The sequence below is a fragment of the Thamnophis sirtalis genome, unplaced genomic scaffold, assembly GCF_051295495.1.
Source record: "Thamnophis sirtalis isolate CommonGarterSnake01/CBP01778 unplaced genomic scaffold, rThaSir2_p1.2 scaffold_14, whole genome shotgun sequence".
Classification (NCBI taxonomy): domain Eukaryota; kingdom Metazoa; phylum Chordata; class Lepidosauria; order Squamata; family Natricidae; genus Thamnophis; species Thamnophis sirtalis.
In genome coordinates this window covers 47,429,447-47,445,522 of record NW_028261394.1, presented here as the reverse complement: position 1 = coordinate 47,445,522, position 16,076 = coordinate 47,429,447, and the positions used below count along the sequence as shown (strand labels likewise).

At 51.2% G+C, this 16,076-nt stretch overlaps 1 protein-coding gene across 1 annotated transcript in view; it reads left to right on the top strand.

Moving 5' to 3' along the window:
* GSE1 (Gse1 coiled-coil protein) overlaps window positions 1-16,076 on the top strand; it is a 212,642-nt gene that overhangs the window by 24,796 nt on the left and 171,770 nt on the right. The gene's annotated exons all lie outside the window — the stretch shown is intronic.

Sequence of the window (16,076 nt, the reverse complement as noted above, 5' to 3'; positions counted from 1 at the left end):
CCGCTTCATAGGGCTTTCAGCCCACTCTAAGCGGTTTACAGAGTCAGCATATCGCCTCCACAGTCTGGGTCCTCATTTCACCCACCTCGGAAGGATGGAAGGCTGAGTCAACCTTGAGCCGGTGAGATTTGAACCGCCGAACTGCAGATAGCAGTCAGCTGAAGCGGCCTGCAGTACTGCACCCTAACCACTGCGCCACCTCGGCTCTATGGGTGGTTGTGTTATGTGCCAAGCGGCAGAGGAAACCGGTGTGCCAGGCATTGGCTGTGCCACAATGGATGCCACCCCTCTCCTCAATGAGGTGACTTTTAACACCAATACTCCACACCAATTGGGTGCTTGGACCCGGAGCATTTAGTACCGGCGGAGGAGAATCGTGGTAGCTCAGGGTTGAAATGAGGGGGCCCCGTGGTGCTCTCTGAGCTGGGCGGTTTTCCTGCTGACGTTTCACCGCCCAGCTAGGGAGCATCACATCCGTGTTAACCAAGCCTCAACATCAGCACTGATGACGTTCCCTAGTTGGGTCGCGAAAGGTCTGCAAGAAAACCGCCAAGCTCAGAGGGCAGCAAGGACTCCCCAGCTTCCTCTTCCTGCTCCTCTCTGCGAACCCCGCTCCCTTCTAGCACTGATGACGATACCTAGTTCGGGTCGTGAAAGGTCTGCGAGAAACACAACCCTGCTCAGAGGGGCCCAAGAACCCACCAAGAGCATTTCGTGTTTAGCATTCGGACCAGCGGGGGTCATCGTTGGGGGGGGAAGCTGTTTTTTTTAAATTATTTTTTATTAAAGTATTTTTATTAGTAAAAGAAAAATACAACAACCAATAACTGGTAAAAGACAATACAACATCCACTGTTTCGCTTTACATTTGACTGCATTTCAAGACATTCCCATAATATCAAAATCATTATAGACATCAAAGGTTAGTTATCTTCTTCCCTCCCTCCCTCTTTCCTTCCCTTGTTTCTTCTTTCCCACTCCCCTTCCTTCCCTCCCTCCTTCTCTCCTTCCCTCCTTTCTTTTCCTTTCCTCCTTTCCTTCCCCTTCCCTTTCCTCTCTTCTTCCCCCCCTCCTCCTCTCATATCTTCCCTCCCTCCTTTCCTCCTACCCTCCTTCCTTTCTCTTCTCTTAAGTTCCCTCCTTCCTTCCCTCCTTTCTTTTCCTTTCCTCCTTTCCTTCCCCTTCCCTTTCCTCTCTTCTTCCCCCCCTCCTTCTCTCATATCTTCCCTCCCTCCTTCCCTCCTACCCTCCTTCCTTTCTCTTCTCTTAAGTTCCCTCCTTCCTTCCCTCCTTTCTTTTCCTTTCCTCCTTTCCTTCCCCTTCCCTTTCCTCTCTTCTTCCCCCCCTCCTTCTCTCATATCTTCCCTCCCTCCTTCCCTCCTACCCTCCTTCCTTTCTCTTCTCTTAAGTTCCCTCCTTTCTTCCCTCCTTGGTGGGGAAGCTGTTCACCCACTTCTCGTCCGGCTCTCTGTCTTCCCAGCTCCCGACTCCAGATCCAGCGTCCAATCCTAACACCCCTCCCTCTCCCTCTGGCGAGAACCCCAGCAGACGCCAGCCAGAGCAGCTGGCACCCTGGGCGTGGGGCCGTGGGGCACCGGCCCTTACAGGTGGTTTCCTTCTCAGCCTCCCCGTGACTCTCTCTCCTGCCTCCGGGCAGCCCGATTGGTTCCGCGGTGTGGGCTGCTTGCCCCCCCCCTTCCTCTGCCTCTTGTGCCAGCAGTGGCTGGCTCTGCCCCCGGGGGCGGCGTTGCAGGCGGGCAGCTACTCATTAATTATCTAATGTCCCCTTTATGTTTAATTTACAGGCTGCCCCCGCCGTATGCCGCTCCTGCACTGCTGCGTGTCTCTTTGTTGTGCCAAGGTTTCGCCTCCCCTGATTTGCTTCTCGCGCAGAAATCCGCCCTCCTCCTGTGCATCCCCCCCTCCCCCCCCGCAAACACGAGGCAATTGCAGGAAATTCCCTTTCAGTCCTGTTGCCCCCCCTTCCTCTTCCCCAGCTCCTCCCCCCCATCATTGTGTGATTTTTTCTGCTAGTGGGGGGGGGGTGTTTGTAGGTTTCCCCTTCATCCATCCGTCCGTCCGTCCTCCTTTCTTCCCTTCTTCCTGCACTTCCATCACCTCCAGACTTAGAAGAGGGATTTACAGAGATCTCCCCCCACCATCTCTTTCCTCCCCTCCCCTCCCCTCCCTCCTTCCCCTTCGTGGTTCTCCCCCTCCCCAATCTGTCATCAGTTCACTCCAGGAGAGGGTAGCGATTTGGCTGTGCCTTGTGCCTTGGGAAGCCTCCCTTGCTCTCCCTCTCTCTCTCTCCGTTTTTTAAGGTATGTGGATCCTAGACTGGGAGGGTCTTTCATTGTCTTGGATTCCCCCTCCCTCACTCCTGATTTGCAGAGGGGGGGGGAGGATCAGGGAGGGAAGGTGGATTTTGGGGAGCCTTTGCCCCACAGCTTTTGTTAAAGGCACTGAGATGGATAGATTGAAAAGAAGTCCAAAATTCTTGGATTTGGTATCTCTGTCTCTCTCTCTCTCTCTGTCTCTCTCTCTGTCTCTCTCTCTCTCTGTCTCTCTCTCTCTCTGTCTCTCTCTCTCTGTCTCTCTCTGTCTCTCTCCCTCTGTCTCTCTCTGTCTCTCTCTCTGTCTCTCTCTCTCTCTGTGTCTGTCTGTCTGTCTCTCTCTCTCTGTCTCTCTCTGTCTCTGTCTCTCTCTCTCTCTCTTTCTTTCTTTTTGGCAGGGCAGGACTTACAAGGCCAACTTCCCCCCTCCCCTTTTATAAAACTTGTTGCTTAGACTGTGCATCCCTGTTTCCTCTTTGTAATATGATGTGTTGGACTGCTATTATTTGCTTTAGTTTTTTTTTACTAGGGGGAAAATCTGCGGCGATGGGAAAACTTTCAGTTAAGCTCAGTTTGCAGACGGCACCTGTTTTGTGTGTGTGATGGAGAAGTAGTGGGTTTTTTTTAGGGGAGGGGGGGTAAAGATGGACAGTGAGATTTTTTTTTACCTTTCCTGGTTGAAATGGGCAAATTTCTGAACCTTTTAAGGCTTTGGGAGTGGGTCAACGTGGGCACCCTGGCTGGCAGAAATCCAATCTTTTCCTGTACATTTTGGAAGCAAAAGATGGGAGGAGGGATGGGGTTTTTTTTTCTTTCCGTTTCGGTCCTGGGAGTTTATTCCAGGACTTGCTCTTTTCAAGACTTTGTGTTGGCCTGGCTTGGGAATCTGACGACACGCTTTTAGGTCTAACAACTGGTGCGTTGTCGGGGAAAAAATATAAGAGAGAACAGGTGCAGTTGTGCTTCGCAGTTGCCTTTGTGAGTCTGGTCTCTCTGTGCGTGTTTGTCTGAAGTTTCTTCCCTTGATGTGAACTTCCTTGGGAGAATCTGCTGCCAGCGAGATGGATGGTGAGATTTCCCCCCGTCTGGTGTTTGTGGCTGCGGAGTTAATTCTTCTACGTGGTGTGGGTGGCCACCGGGGTCGATGGCTCTCCAGGTTGTGTTCAGGAACAGGAACTTGTACCAAAACACTCCTGTGGATTACACTGCCGGGGGGGGGGGCCATAACACCGTGTAAGATAATGCTAGAGAGAAAGATGGGGGAGAAAGTGCGGTTGGCGGCGGAATATCTCAGCCCTCAAACCTTTCCATCCGTAACTTGCCTGAGACATCTGAAGACGCCACGTGGGGCCACACACACACACACACTCTGTTGTGGGAATGCAAATTCGGGTTCGCATTTGCCATTCGACAAAGGGAAGATGGTTGTGTTTGCTTTCCAGACAGAGAAGATGGTTGTGTTCTTCTCCAGCTCGGAGCAAACAGATTGTAGCCGTGTTTCTCCACCTTGGTAGCTCAAAGATGGGTGGACCTCAACGCCTAGAATTCCCCAACTAGCATGGGAGTTGAAATCCACGCATCTTCAAAGGACTACAAGCTTTTTGTAAAAAAAACCCTAAACTATGATAGAGGTTGGATAAAGTCAGACTGGAGAACATCTGCTTTTTGGACGTTCTGCAGGTTTGACTGTTCCAGGTGGATGGTTCTTTGGTCCCTGACTTCATCCATCATCCCAGTTCCTTCAGCAAGTCCTTCTGGGACACCTGTCAACAGCAGAGCAGGTGAGGGGGGGGGGCTCTTCGCCTGCTGCTGATTCCCACTACGCTGCCTTGTTCTAAATTAATTGTGTGCTGCGTTGAAGGCATGTTGGTGCCAATTGGAGACCGAGCCATTAAAGCGGGTGACGTCCCATCCTCCTCTGGATGTGGGTACCATCTGGGGGGGGGATGTGAATATCACCCCCGTCTTTCCTTGCTAGCTTCAGATGGTTCTGAAACCAAAAAAATTTGGGGTGTGTTGAAAAAGGGTGACCATCCTATTCCTGGCAAATAGTTTTGAGTAGTGCCTGCTTTACTTCAGATCTGCATGGTGTGCTGGCTGGGACGATGGGGTTTGTAGAATCCACTGCTTGAAAGCACCTGTGGGAAGAGGCTGCCCAGGTGTTTGAAGCATCTTCCATGCTTGGCTTTGGCTGTGTCCGGAAGCTGAGGGTATGGTGAGCTGTCCTGTAGAGGTTGCCTTGTGCTGTGATGGATTGCTCTAAAAAATTGGGTCAAAAGAGACTTCTGATTGTCGCTTCCAAGCTGTCATGCAAAACTTCAGGCACCTTGGATTGACATATTTGTGTCCAGTACCCCTTGGGGGTAGGGTAGATGGTTTCCAAGAGCTTGCAAAAAGCGGGTGGAGAAGGGGGAAGGACAATCTGTGGTGGCGCAGTGGTTAAATGCAGCAGTGCAGGCTACTTCAGCTGACTGCAGTTCTGCAATTCGGCAGTTCAAATCTCACCGGCTCAGGGTTGACTCAGCCTTCCATCCTTCCGAAGTGGGTAAAATGAGGACCCGGATTGTTGTTGGGGGCGATATGCTGACTCTGTAAACCGCTTAGAGAGGGCTGAAAGCCCTGTGAAGCGGTATATAAGTCTAACTGCTATTGCTATTGCTATTGCTATTGCAGTTCGGCTGTTCAAATCTCACCGGCTCAAGGTTGACTCAGCCTTCCATCCTTCCGAGGTGGGTGAAATGAGCACCCGGATTGTTGTTGGGGGCGATATGCTGACTCTGTAAACCGCTTAGAGAGGGCTGAAAGCCCTATGAAGCGGTATATAAGTCTAACTGCTATTGCTACTGCTAATCTGAAATGAGCCCAGATATTTTCCAGCTGTGAACGGCAATTCAAAGAGTTTTGAGATAGTGAACTTTTGTGTTGTTGGATGGTTCAGCATTCCAGACAGAGAAGATGGTTGTGTTCTTCTCCAGCTCGAAGACTCGGGGCGGCTGGCTCTATTCTGGCTAGCTTCCTGCAAATTTTGGGATTGTCAGGAGTGGTAGTTAGTCTAGTTCGTCATATAGAAAAGCATGAGAGACAAAGAAGATCCATAACCTGGAAGTGACCCCCTCCAACAGGTGTAGAGTTTCCTGCTTAGGCGGGGTGGTGGTGGACTAGAAGACCCCCAAGGGGGGGTAGGAAGGAGGGAGGGAAGGAGGGAGGGAAGCAAGGAGGGAAGGAAAGAGGGAAGGAAGGAGAGAAGGAGAGAAGAAAGGAGGGAAGGAAGGAGAGAAGGAGAGAAGAAAGGAGGGAAGGAAGGAGGGAATGTAGGAGAGAAGGAAGGGGGGAAGGAAGGAGGAAAGGAAGGGGGAAATGAAGGAGAGAAGGAGAGAAGAAAGGAGGGAAGGAAGGAGGGAAGGAAGGAGGGAAGGAGAGAAGGAGGGAAGGAGGGAGGGAAGGAAGGAGAGTAGGAGAGAAGAAACGGGGGAAGGAAAGAGGGAGGGAGGGAAGAAGAAGTAGGACCGTTGTAAGATAAGATGGATCTATGGGATGGTAAGAAAGCAATCTTCAAGTATATTGTCAACAAATTACATATAAATACATATTATTAATAACAGTTATGAGATCATATAATTGTGAATGTATATATGAAATTGATAAAATAAAAAAAAATTAAAATTTTTAAAAAATAGAAGACCCCCAAGGTCCCTTCCAACTCTGTTATTCTGTAGTCGGTTCATTTTGCACCTAACAAGTTTGACTAAATCAACGTTTCTCAACCCCGTCATTCTAAAGATGGGTGGACTTCAAATCCGAGAATCCCCCACATCCCGATGTGGTCTTTGTGCCACCTACATTTTAAGAAAAATCACTTTTATGTGTTGCTTCTGGTTTTGAGGCCTCTAACTCGCATTTAGGGAGGTGCGTAGATCGCAAGTAGAAAGGAGTAATAGTGACATAGTTCTTAGGCGCAAGTTTCGAGTGACAGGGCTCAAAGCAAGCGGAAGAGAGAGAGACACACTGGTGCATCCGAAGTAAAGCTGGGAGCTGTCCTGTCGCAACTGATTTACGGCATTGTGGCTTCACCTTCAGCCCCATGGCAACCGGGGCCTTTCGAATGGGCTTTCGGAAGACCAGCTGGCGACAGCTTCAAGGAGGGGGTGGGGGCGAGAGTGGGCTGCTTCATGCCTGCAGTTGCCCCTTGGCGTGTGCGCACAGAAACACACATACGTGTGGGGCGGGGAGGGGAGAAGCAGCTGGGAGGGGGTGAATGGCTGTGGGGGGGGGGGAGCGCCGCCAACATCTCCGCCTTTTCGTTTGGGCCTGGCAGTGATCATCCTTCTGTGCCTGCTGATCTGTTTTCCTAGCTGCCTCCAGGAGCTTCTCTTAAATGCATCAAGTAGTTGGGGTCAATCAAGTGGGAGAGAGCTGGCCTTTGGGGTGCCTGTTGGCATCTCCAGCCCTTTGGACCCATTCCTGGGGCTCTGCCCTCTTCTCAGGAGACTGGCAGCTGAGAATAGAGGGTGGGAGGCCAGCTGGGGTCCCTGCAGGGCATCCCCAGCAGAGCCTTCCAGAAGTTTGGGGAGTGGGTGGCTCAGAAGATTTCCTCTGCCCCAGCTTAGGTAAGTGGTGGGCAGCCTTCTTTGCCCTGCCTTCCCCCCACCCATGATTATTGCCAACCTGAGAAACCCAAGAGTTGTCAGAACAACAGAAGGGACCTTGGAGGTCCTCTAGACCAACCCCCTGCTCAAGCAGGAAAGCTACACAATTTCAGACAAATGGCTGTCCATTCTCTTCTTAGAAACCTCTTCTGGTGGAGCATCCTCATCTTCTGAAGGCAAACCGTACCACCAACTAATTGTCCTCACTGCAAGGAAGTTTCTCCTTAGTTCTAGGTTGCTTCTCTCCTTGATTAGTTTCCACCCATTGCTTCTTGTCCTACCCTCAGGTGCCTTGGATAATAGTTTGATTCCCTCTTCTTTGTGGCAACCCCTGAGATATTGGAAGGCTGCTATCATGTCTCCTCTAGTCCTTCTTTTCATTAAACTAGACCTACCCAGTTCCTGCAACCGTTCTTCATATGTTTTAGCCTCCGGCCCCTTAATCCTCTTTGTTGCTCTTCTCTGCACTCTTTCCAGGACTGCAAGAATTACATGCAAAGTGGCCCATTGTTTCTACAGCTCTTGGGGTGCAAAACGAAGTGGGGGGGGGGGGAAGAAACCCCCTTCTGATTTAACTGAGTGTGGCTTCTCCCCAGGACCACCAGGGGGCAGTGCAGGAGTGAACAAGACCATCGCTTGATCCCTGCTGGAGATTAGCCAGGGTTTGTTTCGGGGGTCTGGATGGGAGGCTCAGCTGTGGGGAGAGGAGGAGGAGGAGGAGGAGGAGGAGGAGGAGGAGGAGGAGGAGGAGGAGGAGGAGGAGGAGGAGGAGGAGGAGGAGGAGGAGGAGGAGGAGCTGCTCCTGTTGAATAACAGCCCAGGTGCAGAAGGACCAGCGCTGAAGCCTCAGCCAAGATTGCTTGCCACCTTCCCATATTATTGGCCACTGGGTGCCTTACGGAAACCTTGCAGGCTATTTGGGATGTCAAGAAGAGGACTCTCCAGCAGAGGGAGCACCTGGCTCAGCGTGGCTCAGCAGGATCAGAGGTGCTTAGTACTTGGACTGAAGACCACCAGGTGATCCCAAGGCTGAAGGCCTTGTAAGGCAGCCTAGCCTTTTGCATACGGGGAAGGACCAAGGAAACAAACTTGATGTGTGGAGTTGCTTTGAAGAAGATTTCACCTTTGAAGAGTAAGAAGAGACATTTTTTTCCCCCTGCAGTTTTGGAGAACGAAGAGTTCCTTTAGGAGTGGGGGTCCCTCTGCCCGATGGGGAATGACAGCCTTGAAGTGGCCCCCAAGGAGACCCCCTTCCTCACTTTTGCCTGCCTGTGGAGACTTGTAGGGGGCTCGAATTCCTCCTCCGAGCAGAGCGGCGTTTTTTCCAGGCTCCTTCCATCCCCAGGGATCTTGCGGTTCTCTTCGTTTTTGAGCCTCGCCATTTGGAAGAGACCGGAAAACGTTAACTCTCCCTGCATCCCAGTTTGCAAGGACACCTTCCGAGATTGGCTGAAAGTTTATATATATATCTCGTCCCCCCCCTTTTTTTCCTCCTTCCTCCCCTGCTCCGTGATTCAGTGTGCCCTGTCCACAGGGCATTTCTAAACACTTAGAAGGAGGGTGCGAGGCCTGGGGTTTCCTGCCAGGTTGCTAAAAACCAGTGGAGGGAAGGCAGGGGTGAAATCCAGCAACAGGTTCTGGAGAACCGGTAGCGGAGATTTTGAGTAGTTCAAAGAACCGGCAAATGGCACCTCTGGCTGGCCCCCAGAGTGGGGAGGGAAGGGGGGATGTTGCGGTATCCTTCCCCTGCCACACCCACAGAAGGGAGCCGAGGTGGCGCAGTGGTTAGAGTGCAGCACTGCAGGCTACTTCAGCTGACTGCAGTTCGGCTGTTCAAATCTCACCGGCTCAAGGTTGACAGCCTTCCATCCTTCCGAGGTGGGTAAAATGAGGATCCGGATTGTTGGGGGTGATATGCTGACTCTGTAAACCACTTAGAGACGGCTGAAAGCCCTATGAAGCGGTATATAAGTCTAACTGCTATTGCTATTGCTAATCTCACCGGCTCAAGGTTGACTCAGCCTTCCATCCTTCCGAGGTGGGTGAAATGAGGACCTGGATTGTTGGGGGCGATATATGCTGACTCTGTAAACCGCTTAGAGAGGGCTGGAAGCCCTATGAAGCGGTATATAAGTCTAACTGCTAACTGGTAGTAAACAAAAATTGCATCAGGGGACGGTTTCATCTGTGCCTCTTGCACACTTCTGGGGTCCCCCCCTTGCTGACAGGCCCAGTGGTCCCCTTTTATTGGCTTTGCAGAAATGCGGTTGCCGCTCCTTGTGATGCAGATTAAAAGGAGGAAGCTTAAAGGCTTGACCTGTGTCAAAGAGCAATGCAAGAGGACAAGGGTGTGTGTGTGTGTGTGTGTGTGGAGGGGAAACGTGCTGGTTGTGTGTGCAGTCTCTCTCTGTGTGTGTTTGCGTGCGTGCGTGGCATGCCGGTGGCTAAATGTGTTTTGTTTTTATGAAAAGCAACTTGGAGAGGCATCTCTCGTTTGCAAGGGGGTGGGGGTGGCACTGTGCTTCACCCTTTCTCTCCTCCTCCTCCCTCTTTAAAACCACTTCCTCTCCCTACACACATGGGGCACGGGGAGCAAATCTGGCCTTAAAACAACACTCGCTTCCACGCCTCTCTCTCACATGGCGGTTTGCGTCTTCTAACACCACCTCATTGGCACCCAAGACTTGGATTTGGGGTAGCTCCTGTAACCTTCAGGGGTACAAACTGCCCGGTCTCCAAACTACCCCGGGGAACAGCTGGCTTCCCACAACACCTGGAGGAGGCTGGCTGTGCAGTGGGATTGTTGGCATTTCCCTGTGCTGTGGGACCGAGAGGGCTGCGGGTTCCAGAGTTTCCTGGAAGGAGATGCGGCTGTTACACTGTGGCCAGCCGACTCGAGGGCCACACCGGTTGGGGTGAATCCTGGTGGCCCCTCCTGGCATGAGATATTCTCCCTCCCAGCACGGGAAGGGGATGGGCTCACTCCCCAAACGCCAATGTTCCAGAGCAGGGGTCTCCAACCTTGGCAGCTTGAGGATGCGGGGACTTCAACTCCCAGAATTCCCAGTCAGCACCTTAAACCCACCTGGTGGGGGAATTCTGGGAGGTGAAGTCCACCTTCAAGCCATTGGTGAAAGCGTGACTAGAGCTGCAATATTTATGACATCCGTTGTATGTCGCCCCTCCTGCAGGTGGTCTTCGCTTAGCGACTACAGTCGAGATGGGGTTGCTAAGCAGGGCGGTTTTTTAAGCGAGACACGATGCGACCGTCCTTTAAGATTTTTACCACTGGGTTCTCCTTGGATTGAATGTGGGAATCCAGCTGTGGAGTGGGTGCAAATGGCCATCGGGGACTGCAGCAGGCTGCAGTAGTCCTTCCTGGGGTCGCTAAACAGGGCAGCCATTAAGTGAGGACCGTGGTGCTGAACCCTGGACAGAACCCTCTCCTGCTGGTTTGCAAATCTCTCGTTGCCTTGAGATTTGGAAGGATCAGTTTTGCAATTCCAGTTTCTCCTTCCTCTTCTCCTGCATCCCACAGAAGTTGCCAGCGTGGGGCAGCCACTGTCCCCGTTTCCCGAGAGACCCCTCCCCATCCTTCCTGCTTCCAGGCTACGCTGCCCCTTTGCTGTAGCCCCCCACTTCCCCTACTTTGGAAGCAAGACTGGCTTTGCTTGCTAAGGGAAGGGGGGGCGGCCTTTTCCACACGACCCTGTGAGAACAGAAGATGCCTTTGTTAATCCGGGGGGGGGGGGGTGAGCTCCAGCCCCTTCCTGACAGCCGTAAGCCACTTACGGCTGCCCTCCCCCTGCCCTGACCCGATCTGTCTGCAGGGCCCCCCTCCTGAAAAGCAGGAAGACAATGACCGGCCCTCCCCTCCCTCCCTCCCCCCTCCCCCTCCCTCAACTCCTCTGCCTGCTGAGAAGGGGGGGAGGAGGAGGAGGAGGAGGGGGCTGCTGTCTTCCTCCCAGCCTCACCCCCACTCTCCATCTGCTGGAAACAGATCTCCCCCCTCCCCGTGGTGCTTTCAGTAAATAAGGAAGGGGGGGGGCTTGGGGGGGCAGAAGAGGATGGGGCATCGTGGTGGATGCGGCAGGGGCTTCAAGGAAGCCCGAGGAAGTGGGGGTGCCAGCACGTTCTGCTGATGGGCATTTTGGGGTAACCCTCCTTTTACAGGAAGAGGAAAATGCAGGAAGTCCTCGGTTTATGACCGAGCGGCCGTTTGAAGTACTTGGGGGGAAATACGGATGATCCACCTTAGAAATCCGGACAGTCAGACGGCTCCCTGACTGACAGGTGGCTGCACTTCGTACTTCGGCAGCCGGTTTGCTCCGACTGAACGTTTGCATGATCTCACAGGCATGGGGCTTGTTTTATGACGGCTTTGCCCCAAAAACGTCCTTTACTTCCGTTTCGGTATGTGCTTGTGCAAAGCTGGCTCATTTGCTGAACGACGGCAGCGTTTGCTTAATAACCACCACAAAAAAGATTGTAAAATTGGGTCCGTCCTGTGAGCAACCCACTTTATGACCAATTGTCGTAACGCGCAAGGTTCTCTTACGGTCATAACTCAAGGGACCGCCTGTGGATGTGGATCGAATCTTTAGCAAGTAGAGCTCTGCAGCTGGAGAGGACGGCCCTGGGTTCCCAGCTGTGCTCCGGAGGATCCCATAGAGCATCGGAGCAGCCTCCCAGTGGGATCTCCTGGTGGCCTTCCATCCAAGTACTAAACAGGCACACCCCAGTTCGGCTGGACGAGGCAGGTGGTCTTATAAGCACGCTGGCAGGAGTGGAGAAAAGGCTTCCTGCTTTCCCCCGAATAGTCTGAGCCGGCCCTTTCGAGGGAGAAGAAAGAAAGAAAAACATTTCTTTGCTCGGGAGCAAAAGGTTAGATGGGCAGGAAGTAGTAGCGTCTTTGAAAAAGCCAGGAAAGCCGCCCTCTGGCCCAGTTCCTCCTCCTCCTCCTCCTGGGCTGCTCCTCTTCTCTTTCACTCCCCTCCCCCCACCTGATGCCCCCCCCTCCCCACTGCAGGTATTCACCTGGCTGCGTTTTACATGCATTTGCATTGGTGCAAATGAGCAACCGTTTTTTTTTTTTTCTCCTTGTCCTCTGAGAAGCTCCAGAGCATTTCCAGCAGTGTGGAATATATTAGACTCATTTCACAGGTCGTAAGAGAGGGGTAAGACGTGCTGTTCAGTGACCCTTCCCTTCTTCCCTTCCCTTTCCCTCCCTTCTTTCCTTCTCTTTTCTTCTTCCCTTCCCTTGTTTCCTTCCCTTTCCTTCTTCCCTTCCCTTTTTTCATTTCTTCCCTTCCCTTCTTCTCCCTTCCCTTCCCTTCTTCCCTTCCCTTCCCTTCCCTTCTTTCCTTTCCTTTCCTTTCCCTTCCCCTCCCTTCCCTTCTTCCCTCCCCTCCCTTCCCCTTCCCTTCTTTCCTTTCCTTCTTTCCTTTTTTCATTTCTTCCCTTCCCTTCTTTCCTTTTCTTTCCTTCTTCCTTTCCCTTCCCTTCTTCTCCCTTCCTTCCCTTCCCTTCCTCCCTTCCCTTCTTTCCTTTCCTTTGCTTTCCTTCTCCTCCCTTCCCTTCTTCCCCTCCCTCCCTTCCCCTTCCCTTCTTTCCTTTCCTTCTTTCCTTTCCTTTCCTTCCCCTCCCTTCCCTTCTTCCCCCTCCCTCCCTCCCTTCCCCTTCCCTTCTTTCCTTTCCTCCTTTCCCTTTCCCTTCCTTCCTTCCTTCCTTCCTTCCTTCCTTCCTTCCTTCCTTCCTTCCTTTCCTTCTGTGGCTGGTTGGTTGGGGAATTCTGGGAGTTAAAGTCGACACCTCTTCAAAGTTGAGAAACACGGATCTAGTTGGTTTGGATTTGTTTTATAGGCTCTTGTCGACTGTTAGAGACTCTCCTGCTAAACTGCATTGAGAATTTATTGCCTGGGAGTATAAACATGTTTTGATACCGTAAAAAAAACAGCAGAGGCATGGATGAGACTTTTTGCCTGCAAATTGATCCGGGCTGAGCCAAGCCGTAGGTGCGAATTGGGCCAGGAGAGGGCACTAAACGCAACAATTCGCCCATTTCAGACTGTTCCAATGGCAAAGAAAAAAGTGTGGTTTCGAAAGACCGATACAATGGCCTCTGGGTGCCCCTCTCCTCTCCCCTTGCAAATAGCAGTTGGGTGGTCTGTGCAGAGATCATGCTCCCCCCCCACTCTATTGCTGCCCTCAAACTGCCGACACTGTGCAATGTAACTGGAGGGGAATTAGGGGCTAAAAACAGGTAGAATTTGGGGGTGAGGAATTATCACTTTTTCACACTCATGTCTGATCATCCAAGCTGGCATCCTTTTTATTGGCAGGAGATTGTTTTTGTGGAACCCCCCCCCAAAAAAGTTCAGGTGTTTCTCTCTGCCTTCTGAAAAGAGGTGGCCCTTTGGACAGCTGATCTGGAAAGTTTGGGGGTTTTGCAGGGGTGAAATCCAGCAGGTTCTGACAGGTTCTGGAGAACCGGTAGCAGAAATTTTGAGTATTTCGGGGAACCGGCAAATGCCACCTCTGGCTGGCCCCAGAGTAAGGTGGGAATGGAGATTTTGCAGTATCCCTCCCCTGCCACGCCCACCAAGCCACGCCCACAGTACCAGTAGTAAAAAAAAATGAATTTCACCACTGGGGTTCTGGGGACGAAAGGAGGGAGAGGGACCATCTCTGCAACCTGGATGGAAGACTCAGGGAGAAAAAGCAGAATGCAGGATGGCTAAAATCACAAGAGGGGCTTAAGTGGACAAATATCTATATCTATATCATCTATCTATCTATCATCTATCAATCTATCTATCTATCTATCTATCTATCTATCTATCTATCTATCTATCTATCTATCTATCATCTATCTATCATCTATCTATCTATCTACCTACCTACCTACCTATCTATCTATCTATCTATCTATATCTATATCTATCATCTATCTATCTATCTATCTATCTATCTATCTATCTATCTATCTATCTATCATCTATCTATCTATCTATCTATCTATCTATCTATCTATCTATCTCTATCATCTATCTATCTAGCAATAGCAATAGCAGTTAGACTTATATACCACTTCATAGGGCTTTCAGCCCTCTCTAAGCGGTTTACAGAGTCAGCATATTGTCCCCAACAACAATCCAGGTCCTCATTTTACCCACCTCGGAAGGATGGAAGGCTGAGTCAACCCTGAGCCGGTGGGATTTGAACAGCCGAACTGCAGAACTAGCAGTCAGCTGAAGTAGCCTGCAGTGCTGCATTTAACCACTGCGCCACCTCGGCTCTATCTATCTATCTATCTATCTATCTATCTATCTATCTATCTATCTATCTACTATCTATCTATCTATCTATCTATCTATCTACTATCTATCTATCTATCTATCTATCTATCTACTATCTATCTATCTATCTATCTATCTATCTATCTATCTATCTATCTACTATCTATCTACTATCTATCTATCTATCTATCTATCTATCTATCTATCTATCTATCTATCTATCTATCTATCTATCATCTATCTATCTGGAAAGATTAAGCAGCTGCCTTTGAGCTGAATCAAGCTGTGGGTCTCTCGCTTGCAAGAGCCACAGTCGGAGAAAAGATTTTGCTCCTTTTAAGGAACCGGCTTCTCTCCTCAAGCGCTGAATGTCTCTTTCCAACTGGGTTTCATCAGAGGAGCTCCGAGGGTTTCGAACACCTGGGCAGGGCAGGGCAGGGCAGGGCAGCTCTTTCGTAGAAGTCCCTCAACGTCCTTGTGGTTTCCATTCTGGGAAGCTCTACCTGGGGCTGTGGCTTAGGTCCGTTTTCCAGGTTGAAAGCTCTTCTGGAGCCCCAGCACAAGATTTAATCCTTTCTGGGCAGATTCATTTTTGTGGCGAGCCAGAAATTGCCACCCTCCTCGGGCTGGGAGAACTTGCAGTGTGGAGGATTTCATGGGCTGTGGGATCGGTTAAAAGGCACCGCGCCGCGTGGGCAGCTTGGTCTTCTCCTGGCCTTCCCAGGAGGCAAGATGAGGCCTGTTGCTCTCTCCTACGACTCCCCTGTGGGGCACACCCTGGAAGGGAGTTCACAACGTTGACCCAGGAGAGGAAGGGATGAGGAAGGGAGCTGCCTAGAAGTCTCTTGGAAGTCCTCAGATGAATGTGTCTCTTCTTGGGTTGTTGTTGTTAATTGTGAAGTCGTGTCCAACCCATCGCGACCCCATGGACCACATTCCTCCAGGCCTTCCTGTCCTCTCCCATCCTCCGTCCATTCACGGGGACTGCTTCAGTGGCTCCATCCAGCCACCTCATTCTCTGCCGACCCATTCTTCTTTTGCCCTCCATCGTTCCCAACATGGACTCTCAAGCGAGTCCTTCCTTCTCAATAGGTGGCCAAAGTCTTGGAGTTTCCTCTTCAGGATCTGGCCTTCTAAAGAGCAGCCAGGGTTGATCTCCTCTAGAACTGACCGGTTGGATGGCCTTGCAGTCCAAGGGACTCAATGCAGGAGTCTTCTTCTCCAGGGAGTCCTTCTTCCTTCTCCTTAAGTGGCCAAAGCACTTGAGTTTCCTCTTCAGGATCTGGCCTTCTAAAGAGCAGTCAGGGTTGATCTCCTCTAGGACAGACCGGTTGGATGGCCTTGCAGTCCAAGGGACTCAATGCAGGAGTCTTCTCCAGGGAGTCCTTCTTCCTTCTCATGAAGTGGCCAAAGTACTTGAGTTTCCTCTTCAGGATCTGGCCTTCTAAAGAGCAGCCAGGGTTGATCTCCTCTAGGACAGACCGGTTGGATGGCCTTGCAGTCCAAGGGACTCAATGCAGGAGTCTTCTTCTCCAGCACCAGAGTCCAAAGGCCTCCATTCTTTGGCCCTCAGCCGTCCTTATGGTCCAACTTTCATCCATTGCAACTGGGAAAACCAGAGCCTTGACTAGACGCACTTTTGTTGGCAGGGCGATGTCCCTGCTTTTTAGTCTGCTGCCGAGATTTTCCATAGCTTTCCTCCCCATTAATTTCTTCTTAATTTCTTGGCTTCTCGGGTTATGCTCACCCAGAGGCCTGAAAGATATGAGTCATGCCCAAACCAGCAAGGTATGAAGGAT